The 6,311-nt window shown below is 39.9% G+C and overlaps 1 pseudogene; it reads left to right on the forward strand.

Moving 5' to 3' along the window:
* The first annotated feature begins 1,151 nt into the window (after nucleotides 1–1,151).
* On the forward strand, nucleotides 1,152–4,230 carry LOC129687390 (40S ribosomal protein S10-like; annotated as a pseudogene).
* The last annotated feature ends 2,081 nt before the right edge of the window (nucleotides 4,231–6,311 follow it).

Here is a 6,311-nt window from a genome sequence, read left to right on the forward strand (position 1 = left end):
GGGTCCTCTTTTTCTGCCAATGCATACCAGGCCTGCTGCACCACAAGTTCCAAGAACTCTCCTGCCTCTGCCTTCCACCAGATCAACAGATAAGCACTGGGTTTATATTAATTCAGTATCACAGTCAGTTTTACTTTTTAACTAATTAATTTATTCACTCTACATCCCAATTGTAGTCCCTTCCCTCTTCTCCTTTCTCCCTCTCCTTCCTATTTTCTGTCCCCTTCCCCTCAGAAAAGGGGAGCTCCCCCACTACCAACCTACTGTAGCACATCAAGTCACATCAGGATTGAGCAAATCCTCTTCCTCAGTGGCCTGGCAAGGCAGCCCTGCCAAAGAAACATGGTCAAAAAGCATGCAACAGGGTCCTTGGTTGAGAGAGCCACTGCTTCCCTTACTAGGGAACCCACATGAAGATGAAGCTGCCCATCAGGTACATATGTATGGCGGGCCTAGGTTCAGTCCATGAATGGTCCTTGGAAAATGCTTCAGTTTCCACAAGCCCCACTGGACACAGGTTAGTTGCCTCTGTTAATCTTCTTGTGGAGTTCCTGTCCCCCTCCAGGTCATTCTATCTTTTCCCCTACTCTTCCACAGGCTCTCTGCATGCCAACCAATGTTTGGATGGGAGTCTCAGCATCTGTTTCTATCCATTGCTAGGTGAAGCCTCTCAGAAGACAGCTATGCTAGACTTCCATATGCAAGCATAGCAGAGCACAGTCAGGTTTTTTGAAGGCTTTAGGGATGGAAACTCAGGCCATGACATTCATGAACAAGAGTCTACTCACTGTGCTATTTCCGCAGCCTGAGTCATGCCTTTTTTTTTTCCTTCAAATTACAATCACTTGAATTCTCTTAATGTTGCTTTCCATTTGCGGGGAAGATCTTCAGTTTTGTTCTGTTTTGTTTTTGTCTGTTTTGAGACAGTGCTTTTCTATGTAGCCTTAGCTGACCTGGACTTGCTTTGTAGACCAGGTTGGCCTCAAACTCACAGAGATCTGTCTGCCTCTGCTTCCAGGGTGCTGAGATTACAGATGTAGGGCACTGGGCCCAGATCAAGATCTTCAGTTTTATTCATGGTCTGGGAGTGGTAGTCTAGAATGTGTATCCAGCTACTGTCTCTCTCAGTGGGTTGGTGCCTGCCTTGGACAATGAGGTACAAGGAAGAACACCAGCAAGTAGCTGCCACAAGCCGGTACGGTTGGTACAACCCATTTTTCTGCCTAATATACTTTTCTTTCCGGTATTTACCTGTAAATTATAGATCCATTTCCCACTTCTAGGTCAGAGTTATTCCTCAGAGTAGACTTTTTTTAATCAGTCTTACAAAATTCACCTCTTAATTGCCAGTGCTGACAACAGGTTTGATGAGAAAAGTGAACATAATGAAAATGACCATGAGGAAGTGAGCATACGCCAGACATTTGTATGATTTTTGGACAATAAGGCATACTGTAACATGGAACATATCATTAATGGTCTCTGCTACTTTGTATGGTTCACCAAATCGTGTCATATTTCTATTTAAAAGTTTTATGTATACTTTTGATTCACACATTTCTCTCATTCTTTATGATGCCAAAATATCAGATCTGATCTGTTTGGGTCTTATGTTGTAATGCTTATCAAAGTTCACAGCCTAGTGTGCTCTTAATAAATTTAAATTAAGTGTATTATCATATATGTGAATTAGTACAGAACACAACAACTGCTAAAATTGTTCTGAGTACAAAATAGAGCAAATTATATTTCTAAAATCCTATGTTGCTTCAAAGTTTATCCCAAAGACCTCTAAGCAACCCCAAAAATTCAACCAGAGAACTCCTTCAGCTGAGAAACACCTTCATCAGAGTGGATGGATACAAAATCAACTCAAAAAAAATCAGAAGCCCTCCTGTATACCAAAGACAAAAGGGCCGAGAAAAAATCAGGGAAACAACACCCTTCACAATAGCCATTAACCACATAAAGTACCTTGGGGTGACTCTAACCAAGCAAGTGAAAGACCTGTTTGAAAAAAACTTCAAGTCCCTGAAGAAAGAAATTGAAGAAGATATCAGAAGATGGAAAGGTCTCTGTGCTCATGGATTGGTAGAATTAACATAGTGAAAATGGCCATCCTACCATGAGCAATCTACAGATTCAATGCAATTCCCATCAAAATTGCAACACAATTCTTTACAGACCTGGAAAGAAAAATTCTCAACTTCATATGGAGAAAGAAAATACCCAGAATTGCTAAAACAATCCTGTACAAGAACAGATCATCTAGAGTTATCTCCATCCTTGATCTCAAGCTGTATTACAGGGCAACAGTAATAAAAAACCACATGGTATTGGTATAGAAACAGAAAGGAGGACTAATGGAACCGAATAGAAGACCCAGAAATAAACCCATACACCTATGAATACTTGATTTTTGACAAAGAAGTCAAAACCATTCAATGTTGAAAAAAAAGACATCATCTTCAACAAATGGTGCTGGTCCAACTGGATGTCCACATGCAGAAAAATGAAAATAGATCCATATTTATCACCAAAGACCTTTGAAAACAAATGTTTTCAAATCACATTATAATTTACTTGTTAAACACCTGTGGTGTTAAAGGTCACACAGCAAAGAGGAGAAACATGGTCTAGGACTTTGAGAGGATTTTGTCAAAGGCCATTCACTCTCCAGGAACACCTATATGCAAGGATACACTTGCCAAAAGACCAGAAACCTCATGTACCTCCATCAGTCTGGCAGCTTATAGGGGGAGTGGGTGGGTGATAACAACTCCTTCTTGATGGTATTGTCAAGTCAGTAAAAGAAATTTTAGGCATATTATTATGTATTAAACCTCTTTCTCATAAAAGTTTTGGGTGATTTTCAGGTGATTTGGAAAACATGCTTTTCCCCTTTGCTTTTTTGCTTCTTGTAGTGAAACATTTGAAAATCACTTGGGATGTGTGAGAATCTTTTAAATGTTAGCAAGAACCTTTGGTTTATGCCAGCTTTTAAAAGAGTTCCTTGTATTGGTGAAGTCTGCACTCATAAATTCATTCCTTTAAAAATTTGCATGTGTTCAAAACAACTACAGCGTTCATATTCTGTGGAATAAATCTATGCCCCAGCTTAACAAACCTCAACTTTTTTTACTGGAAAAAGCTTACAACATATTTATGTTCTATCATCCTGGAAGAAATATCCCCTTTCCCTTAAAAGTCTGTGAATGTCAAATATTTTGAAATATTTTAGAGAAACAAAAAGAATGGTTTAAAAAAAAATCTCTATTTTGTTCTTCAAAATAAAATGCCTCAATTCTTCCTCCCCTGGAAAATAATTGAATGCTCACTATATAAGTTCTGTTTCTCATGCCTGCTCCCTCAAGCTCTTTTCCTTTTCAGATAACATTTCAAGCACTTTTATTATCTCTTCAGTCTGAACATTGCAATCCCCTAGAGTGTGTTATTTTGTCCTTAGTGGCAAATTGAGCATCCTTTTAAAAGACCACTTCTCATTAGAACGATAGCTAATACCTTAACAAATAAATGTCTCTTGTCTATCATTAACATGCATTCATTGTGAAGATGACATTTCTAAATGGAATATGAAGTTCCCTGCCACCTATGTACCATTTGATATTCGAGAATAGTGAAGGAGTGTGAAACAGTTTGAAAAGTCAAAATGAGCCACACTCTGGTGTACTACTTCAACCTCAAAACCCTCTCATTCTCATTTCTTTAACTAAGAAGAACCGGATTGCCATCTACGAACTCCTTTTCAAGGAGGGAGTGATGGTTGCCAAGAAAGATGTCCATATGCCCAAACACCGGGAGCTGGCTGACAAGAATGTGCCCAACCTTTATGTAATGAAGGCCACGCAGTCTCTCAAGTCCCGGGGCTACGTGAAGGAGCAGTTTGCCTGGAGACATTTCTACTGGTACCTTACGAACGAGGGCATCCAGTATCTCCAAGATTACCTACACCTACTCCCCGAGATAGTGCCCACCACTCTGCGCCGCAGCCGTCCTGAGACTGGCAGGGCCCAAAGGTCCAGAGGGTGGGAGACCTGCAAGATTCACAACAGGGGAGGCAGACAGAGACACCTGCAGAAGGAGGGCTGTGCCCACTGGCTGACAAGAAAGCCGAGGCTGGAGCTGACTCAACAGAATTCCAGTTTAGAGGTGGCTTTGGCCGTGGCCATGGTCAGCCACCTCAGTGAAGATGGAGATTGTGTTGTATTGAGTAAACTTAAAGAAAAAAAAATATTTGATGGATATTCATGTGACAGCAGATTGGCTTCCTAAAATATATAGCCCAATCAGCCATTTGCAAACTGAGTCCCAAAAAGACAAAGTGACTTAATTAGGATTCTGAAGTGTACACTGCAGAAGATACGGAATTATGGAAATGGAGTGCTGAACTGTGCTCTGGGAAGATTGGGAGGCATTTGGAATAAACAAGCACAGTAACCACAATAATGTCACATTACTGAAATGGGTATGGTGTCGTCCTCAATGCATACCATAGAAACTGGACAGAGGCAATAATCTCCGCAAAGCCACTGTCATTTTACTAACTCAGACTGCTGCTGAGACCCTTCTCACTTCAATAGATTCTCTTGGAACTTGTTCTTTACTTCAGTCTGTATTAAATAGACTTGTTTCACGTGGTCTGAACCATGAGTCAAGGTTGCCAGCAAAAGTATTACTACAAAGGTTAAACATCTAACCACAGAAAGTAATAAAGTTCTCTAGCATGAAACAAATAGTTTGTAACACTTTGAGGATTTTTGTAAACATGAAAGTCTGTAAATTATTGTATTGGGCTGCTCATCAAGAAATGTTCATTTCTTCATGGTTCTTCTCTTGTCTCTCTATTCCGCCTCTCTCTACTTCCATTTGTACCCTTTGTTCTCCATTTCAGCTCTTCTCTCACTCTGTTTGTTCATTAGAGTTTATAATAATGAAGCATATCTTGTAAAGAAATTACATTTCATGTTCCTCACCACCAAAGGTTATGTTGAGAACTCTAAGCATACTGAATATCATCAGAGCTGTCTGTTCAGATTACCCTAAGGATGATCGCAGCATTCTCTGTATAGTTGGAGACCTGAGAACCCTACTGTGCAACCAGGTCTCAATAATATCAGTAAAACATTAACTTGTGTCAAGATGTGGGGATTTTGCAAAAGCTACAGGGAAGGAGAACAATGTAGAGCTAAGGATCACCGTTCTAATGTATAAAACATAAAGCTCCCTAGGAAATGTCAAGATGAAGGAAGATGTAATGCACCAGTGACCTTGACCGCCATGGGCATTTTCTTCTCAGTAGAGGGTTCTGCCTACTGAAAGAATTGATTTCCTCACCAGTGCACCCCAGTGAGCAACACGCTGGGCTGAGAAAGCTTTAGTGTTGTAGTCCTATCTTTCCCATCTCAATTCCACACTCGAGACTTGGATTATTCCTGGGAATTAATTTCCCATAGCACCCTTTGCTGCACCCTTTCTTACGCTGGCTTCCTCACACTGAATCTTTTCCACCTTTTGTCCCAAGATCTTGCCTACCTACCAAGCACCCTCATACAGCCAACTTGATGGGCACTCCAATCCCCATTCTGCCAGCAGAAGACTCAGCACTCGTGGGGTTGGGAGGATGATGGGAGTCATGGAGATGAAGTGACAATTCAGTTCATTTTTTATGTTCTACAACTTGTCAAGCCATATCAAAATGGTGTTTATTTCAAAGCCTCCCTAAATGTATGCCAAGGCTAACATATCATGACCCTAGGGCCTCTAGCTGGTAGACTAAGATACCAAAAATGATAGTCTTTCCATTTGACCAAAAAGCCAAAATAGAATTCCCGAGTTCATCCTGAAAGAGCAGTAATTAAAGTAAGATTTTTTTTAAGTAGCATTAAGTTGAAAACATGAGTGAATACATTTATTTTATTTCCAATTCCAAATGGCAAAGCACCAGTATTCTTAAAAATCTAAATGATAAAAATAGTAAAAACAGAAAACTAGGTAAGAAATTTTAAATACTGATAAAGGGACTAGAAGGATGGCTTGGCAATTAAGAGCACTTCCTGCTCTTTCAGAGGACCTGAGTTCAGTTTCCAGTACTTCTGTTGAACAACTTACAACTGCTGTAACTTCAGCTCCAGGGGTTGACACATCCATTTCTAGTTTCCATGTGTTCCTATACATATGTGATAAACTAATGCAGACATGCACAAAAATAATAAATATTTTTAAATGTAAATATTAATAAAAACAGTGACTTGAAATTTTTCAAATCTCTTGGTACCTAAATAAATCATGTA

This window comes from Psammomys obesus, unplaced genomic scaffold (assembly GCF_907164565.1).
Source record: "Psammomys obesus unplaced genomic scaffold, mPsaObe1.curated_primary_1811, whole genome shotgun sequence".
In the NCBI taxonomy this organism is placed as follows: domain Eukaryota; kingdom Metazoa; phylum Chordata; class Mammalia; order Rodentia; family Muridae; genus Psammomys; species Psammomys obesus.